Source organism: Geotrypetes seraphini, chromosome 7, assembly GCF_902459505.1.
Source record: "Geotrypetes seraphini chromosome 7, aGeoSer1.1, whole genome shotgun sequence".
NCBI lineage: Eukaryota > Metazoa > Chordata > Amphibia > Gymnophiona > Dermophiidae > Geotrypetes > Geotrypetes seraphini.
In genome coordinates, this window is record NC_047090.1 from 19829398 (window position 1) to 19854970 (window position 25573).

A 25573-nucleotide genomic window follows, 5' to 3' on the forward strand; every position below is an offset into this window, starting at 1 on the left:
AACAAACTGTAAATCCTGTAACTGGTGAGGGATAGCATGCCAGTGTTGAACTAGAGGGGCTCCCATGTCCCCCTTCTAATTTTGCTCAAATGTTCGATGACGCGTGTCTTAATACTTCTAGTGGTGTGTCCTATGTAAAACAATTTGCATGGGCCCATAATCATATACACGACCCCCTGGGTGTCACAATCTGTATATTGTTGTAAAGTGTGCGTCTTCAGTAAACTAGGATGGTAGATACAAGTACCGTATTTGCCGGCGTATAAGACGACTGGGCGTATAAGACGACCCCCCAACTTTTACAGTTAAAATATAGAGTTTGTTATATACTCGCTGTATAAGACTACCCCTTCTTCCGCACACCTTCTGCACAACCTTCTGCCTGCCTGTCCCCCCCTTGAAGGTCTGCACCCCCCGAAGGCCTGCACCCCCCCGAAGGCCTGTCCCCCCCCTTGTAGGCCTGTCCCCCCCTTATAGGCCTGTCTCCCCCTTGAAGGCCTGCCTGCCTGCCTTTCCCCCCTTGAAGGCCTTTCCCCCTTGAAGGCCTGCCTGCCTGCCTGTCACCCCCTCCCCCTTGAAAGCCTGCCTGCCTGCCCGCCCGCCCCACCCTGAAGGCCTGATGCCCCGACCCACCCCGAAGGACCGCTCGCCCCATTGACCTTCCTGCACCACCTATGAAGCAGCCGCAGTAGGATCGCGAAGTCAGCGTCAGCGATCCCTGCGCTGCTTCCTGCGCCACGGTCCCGCCCCTCCTCTGACATCAGAGAAGGGGCGGGATCGCGGCGCAGGAAGCAGCGCAGGGATCGCTGACGCTGACTTCGCGATCCTGCTGCGGGCTGCTTCACAGGTGGTGCAGGAAGGTCAGTGGGGCGAGCGGTCCTTCTGGGGTGGCGGGGGACTGAACGGCAAGGCCGGGATCACCCCCTTAGGGCTGGCACCCGGGGCGCACCGCCCCCTCCGCCCCCCCCTTGGTACGCCACTGCATGTAAACAGTACCCGGCGTATAAGACGACCCCCGACTTTGGGGAGGATTTTAAGGTACTGAAAAGTCGTTTTATACGCCGGCAAATACGGTAGTTTCAAGAGCATGAGCACAGATAGTACAGTGTCCACATTTAAAATGACCTTTAGGTTGCATCGTAGTGCTGATTGGCATACTAACAAAATGAGAGGTGGACATATGGTCCCGTAGATTTCTACCTCTGGAGTATGCAAAAAGAGGAGGTTGCATGAGACTCGGGTGCACTTGGAGAATATGCCAGTATTTATTTATGATCTTCTTGATGTCAAACGCCTTATATGAATATGGAAGCGTGCATACCATCTGAGCTTCTGGTTGATCGGGGGTGTGTTGTAACAGGTAAGAACGATGAGCATAAAGGGCCCGCTTGTAGGCCTTTTTGATGGTACCATGGGGGTACCCGCGGTCCTTAAACCGTTGCCACATGTCAACTGACCGAGTTTTGTATTCTTCTTTACTGCTGCACAATCGCCTGAGTCTCAAAAATTGACCCACAGGTAAGTTGTTCCTCAAATGTCGAGGATGGTAACTGTCATAATGAAGTAAATTATTTCTGTCTGTATGTTTGCGATATATAGAGGTTTCAAAACCACCTTGATTTAAGGAGATATGAATGTCCAAAAAAGCAATTTGAGTGCCAGAGATGACTGAAGTGAATTGTAAATGCGGATTACATGTGTTGAGCCACTGTAAAAACTGGTGAAATGCTTCTAAGGTGCTAGTCCCATATCAAAAAAATATCATCTATGTAACGTTTCCACACATAAATCTCGGTAACATATGGGGACGTGTAAATATATGTTTCTTCAAAGTCAGACACGTAAAGGCGTTCTACTTCAGTAAATTTTCAAGGGACGGCCTCCCACAAAACAGGAGGTCTTCGGACCAGAGCTTAACTATGCTGTGAGTGAAAAATTCCTCCTATTGGTTTTAAAAGTATTCCCCTGTAACTTCATCGAGTGTCCCCTAGTCTCTGTAATTTTTGACGGAGTGAAAAATCGATCCACTTGTACCCATTCTACTCTACTACTGCAGCTTTGTAAAAGGGGCCCTTAATTTGTGAACCACTATCTTATTTATTAGGAATAGCGGTATATCAAATACATTTAAAACTTAAACCGTAAACCATACTGCAGCTTAGTAAAAAGACCCCTCAGACTAGTAGCTGTCTAGGGTCAAGGAAATACCTAATGCACCCGAATGTACATACGTGTGATTTAAAAAACAAAAAAAAAGCCCTAAAGCAGCTTGATAAAAGGGGGCTATAAACAGGTGTGCTTATAATGATTTTGATCAATTTTCACAATTTTGCTTTCATATTAGGAACACATGTAGAGATTGATAGAAATTACAAAACATTTAAAATACAAGAACAACAAACGAATGCAGCAAAACAAGGTTGCTTCTATTACCAAGATCTGGAAGCACTTAAAGCCCCTTTTATCAAGCTGCGCTAGAGGTTTTTAGCGCAAGCCAGCTCAGTAAATGCTCATCAGTGATGCTCATAGAATTCCTATGAGCATCGGAGCACTTACTTTGCCAGCCCATGCGCAGCTTGATAAAAGGGGAGGGGGGGGGTAGTTATGTCATCGTCATCCAGACCCAATCAGCCCCATTCCCCCACATCTTACCTCCTTGAATACTTGGATTTTAATAAGTTAAGATATCTCTCACCTCTAAAAATGTCTCTTAATGGCTTTTAAATACAACACTGTATTATCTAGTCAGAGAGGAGTAAACAAAGCTAGATAACTGGATTCCTCAAAACAATGTCCCAGATAGAATGTTAGAGAACATATCAAGAGGCACATGGGGAATTTTAATCGCTTCCACCCATAATATTTACCTGGGCATTAGCAGCCAGCTGCAGAATTACCAACTCTTTTTGTATTGGTCTAAAGGTTTTACCATTTGTTTTATCCTCCAATACATAGAAGATTAAGATATCTCTCTCACTCTTCCCCCCCTCCCCTGTCTCCTAAGAGGTTTCAAATATTGGCCTATATGTAAACGGCACAAGAGTTTTAGCCATTGCTTCGATTCATTTTACAGTTTTCAACGCTTCATTTTTAATACAGAAATTGCAGACCATTCAGCTTATGCGTTACAGGGTTATTTGAGAAATGAATTACTTAAATAAGCCAAGTCCCTTATTTTTTTTTTCTACTGTACGCCTCTGGCAACATCTTCTTCAGAACATCTTTTATTGCAGAATAAAGGAAACGTGTGTTTGGTACCTGTAGAGCACAGGTGTCAAAGTCGGTCCTCGAGGGCCGGAATCCAGTCGGGTTTTCAGGATTTCCCCAATGAATATGCATGAGATCTATGTGCGTGCACTGCTTTCAATGCATATTCATTGGGGAAATCCTGAAAACCCGACTGGATTGCAGCCCTCAAGGAGGGACTTTGAGACCCCTGGATTAGAGTGTCTATGTCAGGGATGGGCAACTCCGATCCTCGAGGGCCGGAATCCAGTCGGGTTTTCAGGATTTCCCCAATGAATATGCATGAGATCTATGTGCGTGCACTGCTTTCAATGCATATTCATTGGGGAAATCCTGAAAACCCGACTGGATTACGGCCCTTGAGGAGGGACTTTGACACCCCCTGCTGTAGAGTCTAGGTCAGAGTAGCCCTACAATGGGGGCACGAACTTTTTTTTTTTTTATTAAGGGTTAACAACGCGTAGTCCTCTCGGAAAGAAAAAGCCTTGGAAAATCTGAGAAGGAAGGAAGGAAAGAAAGAAAGGGACAGAGAAGCCTGGGAGCTTATAATGCCATCTGCGAAAAGCAAGCCGAGGGAGGGAGCTAGCTGGCAGAGCAGTCCTTGAACACAGGCTATTTCGCCCATAAAGTTAAAACCACGGAGCGCGGAGGGGGGGCGGGGCTTGCGGGCAGGAGGCGGGGCTCTGCAGCTCCCCCACGCGCGCTCAGTTCATTCCCAGGGATTGGTTTCCAGTGACGTCACCGTGCTATTTTTACCCCGATGACCTCATCCCTCGCTTGAAGTTTCCTCACCAGCGCTGTCTTCTCTCGCGCTTCTAACGAGCCCCCTCCCCCCTCCCCCATTTCTTTTTCCTTGTACGATTTTTTTTTAATAGATATTTTTTTAAACTTGCGGGGTTTCCTCCCTCCCCCCCCCCTTTTTGAAAACTTCCCGCGTTTGTCTCGTGAAGTTCTCGCTGAAGTTTGCCAAGTTGCTTCTCTCTCTGACCGCCGGAAAGAAGCGGCGACACGAGAGCCGGGACCGAGGCCGAACGCGGAGCAGCCACCGAGTCGCTGGGGGCTCAGGTAAGCGACGCAGGGGCCGGAGCTGGGACTTTGTCCTCGGGGCCTGCTCTCCTCCCTGTTGGCAGGCTGGACCCGAAGCGCCTTTCGCACAGATCCTGTTTTTTACCCATTTTGTGGCAGGTGGGTCTTGTAGTTTCATGCCTTGACCTGGCGATGAGGACTCTTGTTTCAAGTCGTGTGGTTGCCACACTAAAGGGTCATAAATATAAAACGAACAATCCAAAAGATGAGGCTGTTTTATTTGACTGACAACGTATTTTTCACTAGTTTTGCTGGCCTCTGGATGTTAAAGCCTTGGTCCTTAGTGGAGAATGACACGGTGACAAAATTCATCACCGTCCCCGTCCCCGCGGATAACCGCGGAAAACCATCTTCATGTCATTGTTTAAGGAGAGAGGGAAGAATCGGAGTATAATTGGGCACAACCACTGACCCGCAAGCTTTGCTTTGAAGAATGCTGGTGTAGAAGGACTGAGGTTGAAATAGACACTAGAAAATGACATGGGATTTGTTTCCCGCGGTTATCCGCGGGGAGGGTGAATAATTTTGTCACCGTGTCATTCTCTAGTCCTTAGGTCAGGATGGTATCTTGTACCTTGTCTCCCTGTCGCCTTCCTTTAAAAATCTTGCTTTCTGTTTCTAACGCTCTTCTTTCTATGCCTTCAAACCGAAACTGTTTCGGGCTTTGTGTAGCGCACTTGTAGTAGCATCTGCCGTGTGTGGCGCATACATATAGTGAATAGGGATGATGTGCAGTTCCAGACAACGATTCTAGGCTTAGGAGCTCTCCTTAGTTTCAGGACTTGATTTCAGATTTTAGTGCCTATGGGCAGGATTGGAATATGAGAGTAGAGGGGTGGGGATTACTGGGCAAAAGTGCCAGTAGTACCTCTTTAAAGTGACACTAGGGGCTGGCCCTAAAGTGGGAGAAGGCAACTTTTTGGCCTGGATGCTTGGTATTTTCAATATGTGTTATTTTAGGCAGTTCACCATATGTTGCCTGGTTTTGCTCATTTGATGTTTATAAAGGTATTGTATCATGTCATCTATCTATTCCTGTTGTCTGCCTGCCTAGTCTAAGCTCCACTGAGCACTTTACAAGCACAACATACACTATAAAGCAATATATATTGCTGGAATGCTCATAATGTGGTTGGATTGGACTATTTTTTGTTTGTTTGTTATTATATATTACTATAGACCAGATATAACATGGATTCATTTATAATGCAGGCAAATATCTTGAACCCAATCGTTGGTTATGCAAAGGGTGGTATATAAACCTCTTTTAAACATTATTGGGTTTACAGTGTAATAGTAGTAGCTATAAAGAAACTGGGCTTAATTTTGTTTCCCCGTTCCTAGGGATTATCGGTGAAACTATTCTGGATGATATTCAGCTGTGTTAGCAGTTTCAAAGCTGTTGACAACCTCAGGCTGAATTAGATCCGTAAATTTAATACCAGGCAATGAATGGGCACTGGAACTGAAGATCTGGGCCCTTTGAGGAACTGGAAATTATGCGGATGCCAGCTGATAGCGCCTTTTATTCGTTTGTATATGTGCCATTTTGTACAACAAAATCTTACCCTTCTTTACTCAGTGCTGCTTCAACATAAACCTAAACACAGTGTGTGCTATTAAATCCACCTAATACAGTACTAGTGCAACTGTTGGTTCAACTTCAGCTGGATCTTCAGAACGCCAGCGAAGTAGTATAACTTCTGCGAACTGGGATCGTCATTGATCAACACGCTGTAGTAGACCACCCACATACTTTACCTAACCAGGCAAAAATAGAACCACATCTTGTGTGGTCCTGTTTGTCCAGTTAAGTGTGTGAGCACCAGCACTGGATATTGCTGGAGCCCACATATCATAAAGGTCTGCCCTCACTCCACCCACGGATGGCCTGGCATTAACCCAACAGTGCTACAGCACTTGGAGGGAATTTTCAGTGATACTACCTGGTTTAGTGCCACTGAATATTCCCTGCTAGTCCACTGATTGAGGTTTAAGAATGCAGGAGTCTCTCCTGCCCTCTTTGAATCTCTACCTCTTTATCATAGTTACTTACAAGCGGGATTACCACATCCTTGATAAATTCTATTTATGCATGTATGTGTGTATATATATGGCTTTTAATATATTCTTCAGGCATTTGATATACCACATTTCATATAAAAACATTCAAACAAGAAATTACCGGTGGATGAAACAGTAGCTGATTCCATGACCAGATTAGTAATGTTTTTTTTAGCATATTCTTCTTGGATACTGTTCAGACTAGTGCTGCCTGATTCAGGAAAAAATATTTTGATTTGATTCGGCCTATTGAATCGATTTTTCAATTCGATTTTCCTGCCCAAATGGGTGTTTTTGTTTTTCAAACATCATGGTAGGTTTATTGTATAGCCTCTTCACCCCTTTTATAGCCTCTTCACCCCCTTTGCCCTCTCCTACCCACACTGGCGCTGTGGTGTAAACAAAATAAACAAAAAAGACTTTTCCTCTCTTTGTTAAATCCTAGCTCACGTTCGCGATCTAACACCACCTCTGGTAGAATATACATTTCAAATCTGACATATTGTAATCACAAAATAGAAAATAAAATTATTTTTGCTACGTTTTGTTGTCTGGTCATTATTCAGATCTTGTTGGTCCCAGGCTCTGGTTGTCTTCTGATAACTCACTTGCCAGGGTCTCCTTCTTTCTTTGTGCTAACCATCCATCTTCAATCTCTGTCCTCCCCTTCTGTTTCCCTTTCCTCCCCTGGAGGTCTGGCATTTTTCCTTTTTTTAAACCTCCATCCCCAGATCCACCTTTTCTCAACTACCCTTTCATCCAGCATCTCTCCCTCCTTCCCCACCACCCCAGGTTCCACCAGCTCTCCCTTTCTCTTCCCAACTACCCTCCTATCCAGTATCTCTACCCCCTCCTCCGCACCATTCCTTGTGTACAACTTCTCTCCCTTTCTGTTCCTTCCCTCCCTAAATCCCATTGTCCACCATCTCTCTCCCTCTCCTGTTTTTAGATCCATTATTTCTTCTAGCCCTCCCCCCATTTCCCCTCTCCCTCCCCATCTCCCCTCTCCCCCAAGTTCATCTCTCCCTCCCCCAAGTCCATCCCCCTTCTTCATGATCTACCCAAGTCCATCTCCCCCCTCCACCATCCATCTTCTCCCCTCCATCTTTTCCACATCTCTCCTTCTCCAGTCCACCAACTCCAAGTACATCTCCCATCTCCCCTCTCCCCCTAGCTCTGACTCCCAACACAGAAGCCCAGTATTTGGCTGGCAGAGGGCAACACTCATGCATTGTGGCACCTACCAAGAGCTCCGGGCGCTTTGCACAGCAGACACTTTTCCTGTGAGCTGCAGAAGATGTGGCCTTGCAAAAGCCGAGTGAAAAGCGTCTCTGCACTGCAGCACTTCCAATGCGCTCGCACCGCTCCTCGGGAGCCCCCGTGTGCCACCACATCACCCAGCGTCGCAGGTGCGCGGGGCTCTGGCCATCAAGTGGCCGATGAAAGGCCAGCCGCTGGCAGGACCCAGGAGAGTAGGCACGCGCCTCTGAGCAGCAGCAGCAAGAGCAGTGCATGCAGGTGGCGGATCAGGGGCGTTTGCTGGGCTCCGGGGGAAGCATGAGTGTGCATGTGGGAAGATGAGGTGCAGGCATCTGCTGCCAACCAACCAATTAAGAATCACCTTGTTGCCGCCGTTCTGCATGCAGAGGTCCACTCGGCTTTCCCTCTGCCACTGGAGTCCTTGCATCTGATGTAACTTCCGGTTTTGCAAAACCGATAGTTACATTAGATGGAAGGATTCTGATGGCAGAGGGAAAGCCCAAATGGGTCTCTAGCAAGGGGCCCGACGAATTGGTGAGTTCGATTTTTTACAAAAACAAATCAATTTGAATCGATTCACCCGAAGCGAATCGGTGAATCGATTCGAATCGCGAATCAGGCAGCACTAGTTTAGACTTTACTGGCTATAGTGTTAACTAAGGCAGAGTTTGTAAATCAAGAATTCTCAATTAGAATACAGACATGACAGCAGATAGACTTATAAGGTCCATCTACTCTACCCACCAAGAAACTCATAGCATATGGTATGATGTGATATTATATATGCATACAAGACATAAATAACATTTTGAAAACTTAACTTTAAAGTTCTTTTCAAATTGGCATTTTGGATGATTTTGTAAACTCAAAATGTTACTACTATACAGTAAATGAATATAGAAGAGTTTCAAGTTTCTGCAACAAGAGAGTTTGCAAACTCTTTGTTAGACCTTTAGTCTGGGGAAGGAGGATGGTAGGGGAAGTGCCCTTTTTAAACTCTTTCTTAAGGGCTTTATTTTTTATTTGTATGTTATATTGTACTTCCCATTTGCTGTAAACAGCTGTGACCTTGTCGTCATGGCACTGGAGTCTCTCAAGTACTGCTAATGAAAATTGATTTATATATCATTGAAAACTTATTTGTTTGTTAAATCTCTACAATGATATGCTAATTTTATCGCAATGATTACATTATTAATGTTAATTTGTTGCATTATTATTATGTCTTGTACAGTTTTCCTCTTGTTGTTAACCGCATTGAACTGCGAGGTATTTGCGGTCTACAAATAAAGTTGTTCCTATTATTATTATTATTATGTTATGACTGACTGATTAGTTGACTACCAGAACACAGTTTTTTCTATGTTGTCACTTCTAGTTAAAAACACAATAAATAAATACATCTTAATTGTTGTGGTGGTGCACTCTGTTTATCTATACATATGAGTAAGTCCTTTCAATTAAACTGTTAGGTGCTATTTTGATTGGAAGAAGAATCTAATTCATGAAATTCAGCAATACTCAGATTACCTCCATTGGCAAATTATTTGTACTGAGGGATAACAGGAAGTCAACCACAAGAGGTAGATATTAAAGAGGTTATTTGTCCTGGGTAAGCAATTCCAGATTTTTCAATAATGTAATTGGAGCAAATTTCTGGATCAGTGCCATTCCATCAGAATGTCAGTAAATCTTGGTGATCAATAATATCATTAACTTCCAGGAATGCATCCAACTTGAATTTTCTTTTGTATTTTTGGCCTGCAGTTTCTACCTGCACTTCTGGGGCTTCCAGTTCAAGTGAAACCAGCCTTGTATTAGATAACAGCACTATCAGCCTTTATTTGAAATCACCTGGGAAATTGTCTCTATTTGAATGACCTTGCCTGGCTCACTCATTTCTGTGAGGTTCATTTACTCCTTGGTTCTTAATCTTTTTTTGCCCTGCTTCTGGTGCTATGCTTCTTGCTGACTGTACTGTGACAAGCAAGCTGTCATAACTTTGGCTTCATATTGCAAAATGCACATAAAGATGGTGCTATAACAGATTGCCTATGTGTGATGGTCAAGTAGGTGTCTGTGTGTTTTGTTTATGTTTATAGTAATTTGATATCCCACCATTTATGTAAACGGGTTAGGGTGGCTTATAATAAAAATGAAACAAACTTAAGGTTATGGAAAAGAATGCCAGCTTCAAAACAGGAGAGCACAGACCAATCATACAGGCGGTGAAGAATAGAAACTGAAATCCCACAGTATACAGTCCACATGAGAGATTACAAAGGCATGCAGAAGTGTTTGCAAGGAATTGAAATCAAGAAACAGACTTACTGAGTGTATTTACTAGTTCTTGTTGCAGGTTTCCGGGTTTTGCTGCGTCTTGTCAGGTGGAAACCGACGCTTCATCCACCATGCTGTGGATTTCCTCAGGGTATGCTCTGAAGTCTGCAGTTTGATTTTGTAAATAGTGGGGTTCACTGACCTGATTGGGAACAGGGCAGTCCACCAATTTGAATTTTGGCGGGAAAGTCAGTTGGTCAGAAATTTGAATTTTTTTGTGAAAGTCTGTTGCTCTCTTTTTCCATAGAATGGCAAAGTCTCTGGTGGGTATATTAGGATTTTTATATACCGCCTATCAAGGTTATCTAAGCGGTTTTTACAATCAGGTACTCAAGCATTTTCCCTCTCTGTCCCGATGGGCTCACAATCTATCTAACGTACCTGGGGCTATGGAGGATTACGTGACTTGCCCAGGGTCACAAGGAGCAGCACGGGGTTTGAACCCACAACCCCAGGGTGCTGAGGCTGTAGATCCAACCACTGAGCCACACACTCCTCAGTATAAAGATGTTCTCCCCATGGAGCTAGGTTACATGTTCTCTCAGGATTTCTGCAGCTGACATTGTGCTTTTTGCAGGTTTCCGGGACTCGCTGCGTCTTGTCAGGTAGAAACCAACGTTTCTAGTACTGCCCGATTCACTTCAGTGAATTGGTTCAAATCGATTCGTTGTTTGAAAAAATCAGTCACTGATTCAGTGACCAACAACCCCCTCCCAGTGAGACATGACATACCACCGGGCCTCCTAAACCAGCAGCAGCAGCCAGTCAGCAGAGACAGCACCCTGAACGGGCTGCTTGCGGCCTGCCCCACTGGGTCCTTCCTTCTGTTGCATCACTGATGACACGGCAGAGGGAAGCCCTTGTAGGGCAGGCCACATGCAGCCTATTTACAGCACTGCCTCTTCAGGGCCAGCCACTTCCACTCTGCTGCTGCTTTGGGAGGCCTGGAGGTATGTCAGGTCTCAGTCAGTGGGGTGCTTCTTCACAGGGGGATGGGAGAAAGGGATTTCCCCAATGAATATACATAAGGTCTATTTGCATGCACTGCTTTCATTGTATGCTAATAGATCTCATGCATATTCATTGGGGAAATCCTGAAAACCCGACTGGATTGCGGCCCTCGAGGACCGACATTGGACACCCCTGCCTTAACTGATCCACATAAATGGTGTTACCATTACCTGTTACCTGGTGTATCCAGTGCTTTACCTGTTATCTCAAATATTGCAGACATACGCAGATGCTTAATGCCTCACAGCGGTCCTGTCAGTCCATAGCTTTGTCATCATCTGCATCTGTCAGAGAAACAAGTAAAAGTGAAAAACTGGTAATCGGGGAAGGCGGGAAATGTTGGTTGCAGTGGCATCAGGGACTGTTATTGTGGTCTAAGAAAGGGGATTAAGATTTGGTTATATTATAAGAGATTTCTTTTTTGAATAATTTTCCTTCTCTGTGTTTTATGCAGCAAGATGTATTCTTGTGAATTTTATTTGAAGTTATAAATAAATAATTAAAAAAAGAAATTGTTGACAATGTGAAACAAGAGGAGCTGTAGGAAGTCCTGTATGAATGAGGCTTTGTATTCCGTAAGTCGGGTACGTATCTGGCGTGTGGTACATCCCAGGTAAATGATCACGTAGATAACCCAACTGGATCTACAGTTCGTGTGAGCTTGTAAAATATATGTAACAGAAGTCCCTGGATTCGTCCACTGAGAGCAAGTTAAGGAAGAACTGCATATTTCACATCTGCCACAAGGAGAGTGTAGTCCTTCAGCTCTAGTAACATGAGGTATAGAAGTAAAGGTGGAATAATATGAGATAATCTGCAATGTTACGTGGTCTAGAATAAACAATGCAGGGAGAAGGCAGGAGATAGTTTCAGTATATGCCAGTGACGTTTTATACTGCTGGCAATGACGGGTTTGATCTAAAAAATTGAGGGCACAAACCACTTTATCTTCTTCCTCTCTTGTATTACTTTGAAGGAGGAGATCTCTGTTGGCATATAAAGCCCGCAAGTACGCTCTATTCAATACAGTGTGGGAATATCCACGCTGTATGTAGCGGTTGTACATAATATTGGCTTGCTTCTTAAAATCTTTGATCCGAAGAAACTGGCTGATGGGTAAAGATTCCTTCAGCCATGTAGGATGACAGCTGTTAAATCTTTTTTATCATTTTAATATTTATTAATTTTCATTTTCATAATCAACAAAAATCAACATTTTAACAGTTACATTTCAAATTAGCTAAAAGTAAAATATAATTAAATCATTAAATAACATTTTCAATTGTACTGTTATTTAGTCCACAATATTGAGGAGTGAGCTTAAGAAAAATCGGTATAATTATAATTCTCTATACATTCTTGGGTAAACAATGAGTAGACCTGAATCACACCTAGGTCCCTACCCTTTAAGAAGCTTCATTAGTTGCAAGTTGCTAGGGTTAACAGCAGTAGAAACCTCTTTAGCTGAAATAAATCTTGACAATTGTGAAGATTCAAAAAACACATATCTAGTTCCCTGGAAATTAACTATACATTTACATGGAAATCTAAGTACAAACGTTGCCCCCAATTTTAACACCTGGGGTCGGAGAATTAGGAATTGCTTCCTCTTTTTCTGGGTTACTCTAGATACATCTGGATACATTCTAATTTTATTCTTCATAAATTCTATATCTTTAAATTTGAAAAACATTTTCAACAACCAATCCCTATCAGATTCCAATGTTAGTTGAACAAAAAGCGTAGCCACAGTCATCTGTTCAGAATCTGATCTTTCTAAAATATTAGTCAAATCTAGTACGTCCAAAGTTCCTTCCACAGGATCCTGTTGTTCTTCAGCTATTTTCTTCTTTCCAATTGGAAGATAATAAATTCTAACCACTGGTGGGTAAGATGTTTGTGGTATTTTCAAAACTTCAGTGAGATACTTTTTGAACAGGTCAAGTGGTGAAACCAATTGCAATTTAGGAAAATTAATTAACCTCAAATTTTTATTTCTTGACGCGTTCTCCAGCATTTCAAGTTTAAATTCCCATTATCTTTCATTAATAGCTGATTTTGCACAGTCAAAGTGTCTAAATTTTGTCTATATTGAAGGATATCTACCTCCATTTTATCAACTCTTTGGTGTAATTTTTTTGTGTCCAGTAATATCCCAGAGCAATAAGAAGTTAAGTTTTGCATCTGTGTTCCCAGTGAGGTCTGCAATTCGGAAATAGCTTCCCATATTGAATTTAGATCTATCACCGCTGGTTTTTTCAAGGGTACTATTGCAAATGGTTTAATTTTCACAGTACCTGAAATTTGCTGTTCTGGAGATTGACTCTGCTGGTCCCCTAGCAAACTTGCAAACTCACGCTGTGGCCGTTGTATTCCTCCGGCGGTCAGGACGTTCTGGACATCCTGGTCTTGGTCTTCTCCCACTTCACTGTCCTCCGAGTCTGCCGCCTCACTTGCCTCTCCCGTCGCACTCGGCGACGAACATGGGCGTGGCTGCACTGGCGTGCTGCGCTCCTCCGGGGAGAAGCTGACTGCCTCAAAGGAGGTTCCCGAGTTCACCGTCAAACTCGCGCCTCCAGCCAAGGCTCTCTCCTCCGGCTCTCCACCCGGGCGTCGCTCGACGAAAAAATCCATCGGGCCAGGTAAATTTCCTCCAGACCCGGGCTCCGAAGGGAAAACCCGGGTCTTGGACTTTCGTTTAACCATTTTTAATCCACAGACCCGACGGCGTTCCTCCGAGTTCTTCAGGTCGCCATCTTAGTTAGGCTCCAGCTGCTGTTAAATCTTAAGTAGTTGTTAGTGTCTACTTCTTTCCTAAAAATTGTAGTTACCAAATCCAGAGGTTGCTTAATGACCATGACATCTAAAAATGATATCTTGTAGTTGTCAAAAGTAATGGAAAATTTAAGATTCAAGTCCAAGGTATTGATCAACTGCAGGAATTGAGTTAAAGAATCTTCAGTGTGTGTCCAAATTAGAAAAACATCATCAGTGTACCGTAAGCAAATTTTAATGTAACGGAACCAGTCCGAATTGTAGAGATGTTCTTTTTCAAAATAGGTTATGTACAAATTAGCCACACTCGGAGCCATGGCTACAACAATCAATCTATAGAACTAAATGGTTAATCAAATAGTTAAGTATAAAAAGACAGAACCATTCAAAGAACAACTTAAATTGTAGCACTTTCTTAAAACAAGTGATACTGACAGGAACAAGCCTCAGAAAGCGGAGCAATTTATCTCATACTGGAAATTCTTCCAAGAGAAGAAAAAAAATTTTTCTCCTGATGACATCATAGGCTTGAACCCGTCCTTCCTACCATTATTTATCAATTCTATTACTTCATTACTTTATTAATAAATTAATTACTTTCTTATTAATATCTTCTTATTTAATCTAACCTAACTCTTAAACAATTCATCAAGTTTTAGTATATTAATATTTTAATGTTTTAATATTTTATAAAATTTCCTTAACTTTCCTTAAATTTATTAAAAATCTCATAACTAACTACTACTAAAAATGGGAGGAGCCAGGGCGCACGCGGTGCAGAGATAGAAAGAGCTAGGAGGAACTAGCAAGAGCGAGCAGGCAGAAGGGGGAGACAGAAGGAGGACAGTAAAAGCAAGAAAGGAGCCGAGAGAGGAGACAAAGAGGAGCAGGAAGCCAGGGGCAGCGGCGAGAGTAAGCTCCGCCCACCCCCACCACATCGGAGAGTCATCATCCGAACTCCCCCTTAAAAGGGGAGTTGCCAACGGCGCGCAGCCATTTGGCGCGCGGTGAAGGTGAGCGGCAAAGGTGCTCGCCTTAGCGAGAGCGCCTCAAGAAGGGCCGTCACTACAACTAATGTAATCTTAATTGTAACCTAACTGTAACCTATTTGTTATATTACCTAGAAATGTACAGTCATCTTACTATCCAATTGCTAGTTCTTCCGGAATTTATCCAGCTTTCTTACTTCTTTTGTAACCAAAAAACCCCCAAAAAACTATTGTAACGTCATTGGAAATGTCCAGTCAGCTCTTTTGTAATCCGCCTTGAACTACAAGGTATAGGCGGAATTGAAGTCACTAATGTAATGTAATGTAATGTAGATGTAGATTCGTAATGAGCCAATCTAGGTGATGGTAAAACTAATCTGTTGGAATCAAGAGAATAGTAATAGAAGCTAAATATAGTGTTTGACCTGTATGTAAAACTTTAAAGGTAAGACAGAGTATTTTAAAAATACACATATACTGTACTTGAAGCCAATGCAACCAAATTAATAATGGAGTAACATGATCATAGAATTTAGCCTTACAAAGAAATCTTGCTGCAGAATTTTGTAATGTTTGAAGTCGATGCAAACTAACAGAAAAAAATACCACAATATATTGAATTAAAATAGTCAATCCGAGACAATACTGTGATGTGTTCGGAATCCAGTTTGCCAGGGATGCAAAATAAAAAGTTTATTTACGTGCTCTGAAAGCTGATTAAAGATTACTTTCCCAACAATTTTTGAGACTATGCAAAGATTAGAAATTGGACGAAAACTTTCCAGTAAGGACTTATCAGCAGATGAACTCTTCAAAATTGGTGAGACATTAGCAGTCTTCCACACAGAAGGTCCACATGTGAATAGCTGTCGACTTTGCCAATCCCTGACCAGAAACAGGAGGTTAATTCCACAGAGAAGGCAGGGGCCAGCGCACTGCAGCCTAATTTTTGCTCCAGCACCCCCAACCCTGCACCTGGTGTAGGCCATCCCCACCTTCCTGCTTTGGTACGCTACTGCCCACAGGCCAGGGGTGAAAAGACATTGAACTCAGTTAATAGGAGTTCCCACTTCTAACACTCCTCTCCAACAATCCCCCTGCCCCCCCCCCTCAAAAAAAAAAATATAATGAGTTTAAAAAGAAGCAATAAATGCAGAAATGGAGAAAGGAGGGACCCCCATGCATTTCTTAATGAACTAGTTTGTGATTTGTTTTTTTGGCCTTAGCAAGTGTGACCACCCTAGCACCTGTCTTATGTATTTGTGGATATGTACTGTACTTGTATCTTGTAATACACTACATTTGCTTTTGCTGAGTTATGAAAAATGCAGCTCCCCAAACAACTCAAACTGCTGGGAGCTGGCTTTCTACTTGCCGCCTGCTCTCTCCCCTCTCCCACCCCTAGGATTTGAATAAGCCTTTTTTTGCTTTTCACCATGAGGAAAGAGAAGGCGGCCTTTGCAGAAAGGAGCTCTACTTTTTCCTGAAGAGGCCATATATGTAACATCTTATGAACTCCAGAAAGAAGCTATCTTTGGAACAATGCAAGTACATGTACTACAGTGAACATTAACATTAAATATGAAAGAGGAGATCATACTCCACATACCCTGGCTTAGGAGTTAGGTTTATTACTGTCATAATATGTGCAAAAACATAACCCATGTGGAAATACTGTCCCTCAAAAGATGATTCATTACCTTAAGGAGCAGAAAGTTACAGAGAATAGGCTGGAGCTCTTGGTGTGAGATTTTCCAGTAAATCTCTGAACAGGAATCACTGGCTTGACTTCAGCTTTGCAACTGAATGAGTTCTCAAATGTCTTCGTCTGTGTAAGTAACATAGATCCATCTGATACTTTCAGCTAAAGACAGCTGGCTAAATTCAGTTTTAGCACGTCTGCAAGCTTTGCAGGTATAAACTGCCTTATGCTGAAGAGTCACCAGCCCTTTGCCCAACACTACTGAGAAGACATCAAAGAAGGGAAGTGATAATTCCGAGGGAGCAATAACTACTAGTAATTGCTGTACTGATTAGTCAAGGTCTTCCAAGTGGGTGATTGTTGCTCCACAAAATAAAACTTATGACTGCATAGAGAGCCTGAGTTGTTTGGATTCTGCCCTACTCATTTTCAAAATATCAGAGGGTCTTAAAGCACCCTATGCTGGTTTAACACTTGTGCATACAGACTTAAGCACATAAGCATTGCCTCTGCCGGGTCAGACCAGGGGTCCATCGTGTCCAGCAATCCGCACCCGCGGCGGCCCCCCAGGTCCGTGACCTGTCATTGGACCTTACCTAAGTCTTTCATCCCCTATTCATTTAATACCTGTACCTATACCCTTCAATCCCCTTATCCTTCAGGAAGTCATCCAATCCCTTTTTGAAGCCCAATATTGTACTCTGCCCTATCACCTCCTCTGGGAGCGTATTCCAGATGTCCACTACCCTCTGAGTGAAGAAGAATTTCCTAGCGTTCGTTTTGAATCTGTCTCCTTTCAATTTTTCTGAATGCCCTCTTGTTTTTGTGGGCCCGGCTTATAGACTTATAGACAGCCAAGTGGAATGTAAGGCCTCCAGGGAAACGCACTGCACTATTCTGATGCGAAAAAAAACTCTGAACCACCTACATTTAATCTTGTCTAAATATGCTCATCTCTGTACTAACTTGATTCCTCTCTTATTCAATTGCTTTATTGATTTTTGTATATAATTCAAGAGTGATGCCAGTAATAGAGGTCTGATGTGTCATGTTGCCATCTTTCACATATTGAGGGCTGCTGAGCAGGGATGGTGTGCATCTGTCAGATAAGGGAAGGATTACCTTCAGCAGCAGACAGCTAACCTGATGAAGAGGGCTTTAAACTAGAATTATCAGGGCAAGGTGATCAAAGTCCCCTGGTAAGTAAATCACTAAATACCTTTACACAAATGAGAAAAAGGGGCAGTGTCTGGAAAGTGGTATATACTAATGCTTGAAGTATGGAAAACCAAGGTTCTTGATCTCTAGAGGCTGTAATGGAAGAGGCCGAGTTGGATTTAGTGACAATCATAGAGATGTAGTTCACGGAGAGCCATGACTAGGATATAGTTATACCTGGCTATAATCTTTTCAGGTAAGACAGGTTAGGAAGAACAGGAGGAGGAGTGGCATTATATGTTAAAGATTATATTAAAGCCATACAATTGTAGGATCTGCAGGGTAAGGAAGAGGCACTGTGGGTCAAACTTGAAAGAGGGGATGGAAAACATATTTATACTGATGTGATTATACATACCTCCTTCACAGATGGAAGAAGTAGAGATTTAATAGAAGACATTCAAAATATAGCTGTAAAAGGTGAAATACTACTAATATGAGATTTTAATATGCTAGATGTTGACTGGGGTATCCCTATTGCAGGATCTCCTAGAAGTAGGGAGATCTTGGATTCTCTACAAGGAGAATTGTTCCAGCAGTTGTAATGGAACCCATGCAGGATGGGACCATATTGGACTTAGTACTTACAAATGGAGAAAGTGTTTCTGATGTTGTTATAGTGGGTAATCATTTGGCATCCAGTGATCATTCCATGGTGTGGCTTAATATTAAGACAGGTGTAGAAAAGGCTCATTCGAAAGTGAAGATTCTGAACTTTAAAATTCTAACTTTGTTCAGATGGGGGATTATATCAATGAATTATTATCTGGATGGGAACAAGTCACACCCTCTCCGGGATTCTCAAAGGGAGTCCAGTAGGCCTTCAGCATGTACAGACACTCAAGGCTATACATCAGCACAGAGCGTTGGCGTCGGCTTCCTGAGTCCCAGAACTGTAAGTGTAATGTTGGTCTGGGGCAGGGGGGAGCAAAAGTGCCTAAGCCACTGTTCTTCGATTCTCCAGAGCTGCCATGGCCTCCTCTGTACTGTTCCTTTGCCATGGTCCACCCCACCCCATCTTTTGAAGCAACTTCCTGTTTCCTCTTGGGGAGACCGCAGCAAACAAATTGTGCAGAGGAGACCACAGGCAGTGCAAGAGAATTGCTCCCGCACTAGTGACCTCCTTGTAGTTTTAGTTGTGAGGGGTGCTTCGGAACTGGGTGGAGAGAACATTGGTGCCTGAAATAACATATGACTTACTAAGCTAGTTTGAAGCCAGATGTCTTAATCGATGTAAGTTCATCTATACATTCAGGCTGGATTCTAATGTAAATCATATTTATTAAATTTCAAATACAAACAAAATAGTAAAAAAAAAAAAATCATTTCAAATACAAGAATAAAACCAACATTTACAGAGTTAATATATAATAAACATTATCACTAAAAGCAAATATACCCAATTCCCTCCCCTTTCCCCCATTTTAGAACTGTAATTACATATTAAATAATATGTGACTGCGAGTGTGTGGTGTTAATGTATGTACATAAGGTTGCCAAATAGTAAAAATTTGTCTTCCCTGTCTAGTGTCCCATTCTGATAATTGCATACTTTCCATTGTTAAAATGTGTAACATTCTAGAACGCCAATGACTATGTGTTGGTCTTAAAGGTCCAATCCAGGCTGGATTCTAAAAGCAGCAGCATTAGGAAGGTATGGTAGGTGCTCTACCAGCATAAGAACATAAGAATTGCTGCTGCTGGGTCAGACCAGTGGTCCATCATGCCCAGCAGTCTGCTCACGCGGCGGCCCTTAGGTCAAAGACCAGTGCCCTATTTAGAGTCTAGTCTTACTTGTGTATGTTTTGATCCAGTAGGAACTTATCCAACCTTGTCTTGAATCCCTGAAGGGTGTTTTCCCCTATAACAGCCTCCGGAAGAGCATTCCAGGTTTCTACCACTCTCTGGGTGAAAAAAAACTTCCTTACATTTGTACAGAATCTTTTCCCTTCTAACTTTAGCGAGTGCCCTCTCGTTCTCTTCATCTTGGAGAGGGTAAACAGTCTCTTTTTCTCTACTAAGTCAATTCCTTTCAATATCTTTAATGTTTCGATTAGAGAATGACACGGTGGTTGTTACCCGCGGCTAGGCATGGGTAACCTGCCGAAACGTGGAAAGAAAAATAGTAGTCGCTGCGGAGACGGGGACAAGGTGGAGCGGTGAATGGTCTTGTCTCCGCAGTGAGGCATCAAGAATCGCGTGGTCCAGCAGCCCCCACAAACTCGGCATATAAGGTGAGGTGGAGGGAGGGAGCTGGCTAAACGCTGCGATCGGGGAGGTGGGGGCTGCTGAACCGCGCGATTGCACGAGTTCCCGGCTCACACTAGGAAGGAGGGAGTAAAAGGGAAAAAGTTTCTGGGCCAAGGAGATGAAGAGGGAAAGAAAGAAACCCACAGCAGGAAAGAAAGGGGAGGACAGGCAGGTGAGCTAGATGCTGGAAGCAGGGGGGGGGGGGAAGAAAGAGGGAGAGAAGCTAGATGGAGTTGAAAAGAAGAGACACACTGGTATGGAAGAGGAAGATAAGGGAAATCTGGACACAGGAAGGTAACAGAAAGAGGGGAAATTATGTGCATGGGGCATAGGGACAGAGACATAAAGGGGACATGCCATTGGGATGGTATATGGACACAGGGGAGATATTAGAAATGGGGAAAATAGGAACACAGAAGCAAGATGGCTTGTGGGGATGGGACAGGGACCGAGCTCGCAGGGTCCATTGTAACTTGCCACGAAAATAAGAGGGAGGGAGGTAGATAGATAAGCCACGCAAGAGGAGCTGAAGGGTGATAGAAAGGAACAGATGGTGAAGGAGGGAGGTGGTAGAAAGGAATAGAACAGACATTGAAAGAGGGTAGAGAGGAACAGACCATGAAGGGAAATATGGAAGACAGAGTGGGGAGAAGACGCTAGAAGGGAAGAAGACAAATGCCAGACTATGGGGGAGCGGAGGGAAGATGATGGGTGTTAGACCAATTGGGGGGGGGGGTTGAAGGGAGAGGCACAGCAAATGGAAGACGCAGAGAGAAGACATACAGTGGATGGAAGGAATTGAATGAGAAGATGTGGAAAGCAGAAACCAGACAACAAAGGTAGAAAAAAAAATTCTATTTATTTATTTATTTATTTTTTGCTTTAGGATAAAGTAGTATATTAGTTGTGTTGATAAAAATTTATAAACAAAGCCCTGCAGCTGAACATCTCTTTCTCTAGTTCAGCAGCCAGAACTTTGATTTATAAGAAAGGAATAAGCTAAATATTGCAGTACTAAGGCTTATATGGATGCTATGGGGACGGTGACGGGGCGGTGAATGGGATGGCAGTGATGGTGACGGGGCGGTGAAGGGGATGGCGGTGACGGGGCGGTGAAGGGAATGGCGGTGACGGGGCGGTGGGCCAGTGACGGGGCAGTGATGGGGACAGATTTTTTCCCCGTGTCATTCTCTAGTTTCGATCATGTCCCCTCTCAGTCTTCTCTTCTCAAGGGAGAAGAGGCCCAGTTTCTCTAGCCTCTCATTGTACGGCAACTCCTCCAGTCCCTTAACTATTTTTGTTCCTCTTCTCTGGACCCTTTCGAGTAGTACTATGTCCATTTTCATATATGGTGACCACTGTTGGATGCAGTATTCCAGGTGGGGGCGTACCATGGCCCGGTATAAAGGCATGATAACCTTTTCAGATCTGTTTGTGATCCCCTTCTTAATCATTCCTAGCAATCTGTTAGCCCTTTTTGTCGCTGCCGCACATTGCGCGGACGGTTTCATTGACTTGTCTCCAAGTACTCCCAAGTCTCTTTCCTGGGGGCTCTCTCCGAGTATAGCTCCAGATATCCTGTATTCGTGCATATGATTTTTGGTACCGACATGCATCACCTTGCACTTATCGACGTTGAACCTCATTTTCCATTTCGCGGCCCATTCCTCGAGTGTATTTATGACTCTTTGTAGGTCTTTGCAATCCTTCTGTGTCCTCACTACTCTGAATAACTTTGTATCGTCCACAAATTTAATCACCTCATTCTTTGTGCCAAGTTCTAGGTCGTTTATAAATATGTTGAAGAGCACAGGCCCAAGCACCGAACCCTGCCACACTCCACTCGTGACACTTTTCCAGTCCAAGTATTGTTCATTCACACCCACTTTCTGATTCCTATTCGCCAACCAGTTGTTAACTCACATGAGTATATCACCCTCGATTCCGTGGCTATGTAGATATTCGATGTCAACCAGGTCACCTTTGTCTATCAGCCCATTTACTCCTTCGAAGAAGTGCAGTAAGTTTGTCAAGCAAAATCTTCCTTTGCTGAAGCTGTGCTGGCTGGTCCTCATCAGTTTGTGTCCGTCAAGGTGATTGATGATGTGGTCCTTTATCAGTGTCTCTACCATCTTTCCCGGTACCGAAGTCAGACTCACTGGTCTGTAGTTTCCCGGATCTCCCCTTGAACCTTTCTTGAAGATCGGTGTAACATTCGCCAATTTCCAGTCTTCTGGAATCTTTCCTGATTTGATTGACAGATTGGCTATTAGTTGGAGCAATTCAGCTATAACCCCTTTCAGTTCCTTGATTACTCTCAGGTGAATGCCGTCCAGTCCCAGGGATTTATCGTGTTTAAGCCTATCAATCTATCTGCATACCTCTTCTAGATTGACCGTCGAGCTTCCCATCTTCATTTCCTCTGTATAGCCTGTCGGCCTTAGGTATATTGGATTTATCCTCTTTGGTAAATACAGACGCAAAAAATGTGTTCAGTTTGTCAGCGATGGCTTTGTCCTCCTTTAGTACCCCCTCCTTGCTCTAGCATATGTACAGTGCTTATCCTCTTCCTAATTTATGGCATGGTAATTGACTGCACCATTAAAAAACAATTAAAATCAAATTAAAAGAAAAAAAAGTAGGTGCCACGAGACGCCTACAAAATACGGTGCCGGAATCGCATCTATTCAGATGCTTAGCGGCACCAAATAACAAAGGAGGCATGGCTATGGGCAGGGTTGATGTTTGGCATCGCTAAGCATGATTCTAGGTTGAATGCATGCCTGTAAAACCCTGGCCTACATTTCCAGGCCTATCTTTGACACAGGCCGCGATTCTGAAAGTGGCACCATAATCGAAGTGATAGTTTATCGGCGATTGTTTTGTCCTAAAGGATTACAAAGCAATTGCCGATAAACTGAACACATTTTTTATGTCTGTATTTACCGAAGAGGATATACACAACATACCAGAACCCGACAGGCTATACCCTGGAGGCGAAGACGGGAAACTGACAAGATTGACGGTTAGTCTAGAAGAAGTATGCAGGCAGATTGATAGGCTTAAGAGCAACAAATCCTCGGGCATCCATTCGAGGGTCATCAAGGAACTGAAAGGGACTATAACTGAACTACTTCAACTAATAGCCAACTTGTCGATCAAATCGGGAAAGATTCCGGAGGACTGGAAGGTGGAGAATGTTATGCCAATCTTCAAAAAAGGTTCGAGGGGAGATCCGGGAAACTACACACTGGTGAGTCTGACCTAAGTACCGGGAAAGATGGCAGAGGTGCTAATAAAAGACCGCATCATTGATCACCTTGATGGACATAATCTGTTGAGGACCAGTCAGCACGACTTCAGCAAAAGACGATCTTGCTTGATGAACTTGCTGCACTTCTTCGAGGGAGTAGACAGGCAGGTAGACAAGGGTGACCCGGTTAACATTGTATATCTGGATTTTTAGAAGGCGTTCGACAAGGTTCCGCATGAACGACTATTTTGGAAAATTGAGAGCCATAGAATAGAGGGTGAAATACTCATATGAATTAAAAACTGGCTAGCGGATAGGAAATAGAGAGTGGGGGTAAATGGACAATCCTCAGACTGGAAGAACGTCACCAGTGGGATGCCGCAGGGCTCGCTGCTTGGACCCGTGCTCTTCAACATATTCATAAATGATCTGGAAATGGGTACGAGTGAGGTGATTAATTTTGCAGATGATATAAAGTTATTCAGAGTAGTGAAGACGCAAGGGGATTGTGAAGATCTGCAACGCGACATAACCATGCTCGAGAAATGGGCAGCAACATTGCAAATGAGGTTCAATGTGGATAAGTGTAAGGTATGCATGTCAGTATCAAAAATCCCATACACAAATACAAGATGTCCGGGGCAGTACTTGGAGAGACCCCCCAGGAAAGAGACTTTGGAGTACTGGTCGACAAGTCGATGAAGCCATCTGCGCAATGCGCGGCAGCGGCGAAAAGGGCAAACAGAATGCTGGGAATGATTAAGAAGGGGATCACGAACAGATCGGAGAAGGTTATCATGCCGCTATACTGGACCATGATACGCTCTCACCTGGAATACAGCATCTTGTACTGGTCGCCGTACATGAAGAAGGACATGGTACTACTCGAAAGGGTCCAGAGAAGAGCGACTAAAATGGTTAAGGGGTTGGAGGAGTTATCGTTCAGTGAGAGATTAGAGATGCTGGGCCTATTCTCCCTTGAAAAGAGGAGACTGAGAGGGGACATGATCAAAACATTCAAGATAATGAAGGGAATAGACTTGGTAGATAAAGACAGGTTGTTCACCCTCTCCAAGGTAGAGAAAACAAGAGGGCACTCTCTAAAATTAAAAGGGGATAGATTCCGTACAAACATAAGGAAGTTCTTCTTCACCCAGAGAGTGGTAGAGAACTGGAATGCTCTTCCGGAATCTGTTATAGGGGAAAACACCCTCCAGGGATTCAAGACAAGGTTGAACATGTTCCTGCTGAACCAGAACGAACGCAGGCAGGGCTAGTCTCGCTTAGGGCACTGGTCTTTGACCTGGGGGCCGCTGCGTGAGACTGCTGGGCGCGATGGACCACTGGTCTGACCCAGCAGCGGCAAATTCTTATGTTCTTATGTGACTGGTGCTATTTTATCAGGCATTTGCCGATTCATGGCGCTGCTTTCAGAATCCAGGCCTAATTGTATAATTACTCATAAAGCTTCTTCCTTTAAACCAAAACCAATATTGAGCTGCCTTTTTTATTTTTTCCCTTTTAAGTTCTTATTCGGTCTGGATCTTGTGACTTCATGATTATGATATTAAGGTTCTCCTTTCAGGCTACATTTCCCATAACAGTTGTTGCTTTCTAAGTAGTAACCTTATGTTCCCAGTGTTTCCCAAGTCGCCATGTATATTTTAGTTTGGGGTATAGTGAGAAATAGTTGTGTGATGTATAAATAACTGCTCACCTTGCTCTTTAACTTTTTAAACTAGGGCCCCCCCCCTTGAAACTAGATATGTTGGCAAATGTTTTAAGATTATTTTTTCTAGTTCTGTGTGTGCTTGAAAAAAAAACCCATTGCAGCGCTATGAATAGATTGTGTTAAAAGAGTTGAGCTAAAGTGCTTTTGCTTAAAAGTATATCTCAAAAGTGCTGGAACTGCTTCTGTGAACCAAAAACAAATGCATTTGCCTTGCCAGGACTTCTGTTTTATGTTATTTTATGGGAGAAAGTGATCTGAAACAAAAGTCTCTGAGAATTTTAGCATGCCCAACTCTGCTTAATACAGAAAAATATTTTCCATTCCAGATGGGCCCAGTTTGGGATTGTAATGGTTTTGGATGGATATTGTTTCTCTAACCAGACAGACTGGAATTATTCCAGCAACTGGCACAAATTAACACGATCCCAGTCCATTAAAGGTTTGCATTAAACTCTTGTTTAGCAAGCATCTCATTAAGGTTGCCCAGAAGTCACAATTGTCTTTAAGGCAGCAGAATCCTATTTGTTTGTGTTTGTGAAAGTCATGTGCACCGAAAGATAAGATAATGCAGGGAGGTTCAGAATCTGGAGGTTGTAATCTGTTCAAAACTTTAAAAAAAAAAAAAAAAGTATGCTTATTTATATGCT

The 25573-nt window shown here is 43.3% G+C and overlaps 1 protein-coding gene across 2 annotated transcripts in view; it reads left to right on the forward strand.

Moving 5' to 3' along the window:
* Window positions 1-4126: 4126 nt before the first annotated feature.
* Window positions 4127-25573, forward strand: part of DUSP16 (dual specificity phosphatase 16) — a 138697-nt gene continuing 117250 nt past the window's right edge. Inside the window, exons 1-2 of one of the 2 annotated variants that reach the window (XM_033952204.1) lie at window positions 4127-4311; window positions 18430-18586. The gene's annotated coding sequence lies outside the window, so the exon portion shown is untranslated. The remainder of the gene's footprint in view (window positions 4312-18429; window positions 18587-25573) is intronic. The other variant, XM_033952203.1, reaches the window with a different exon arrangement.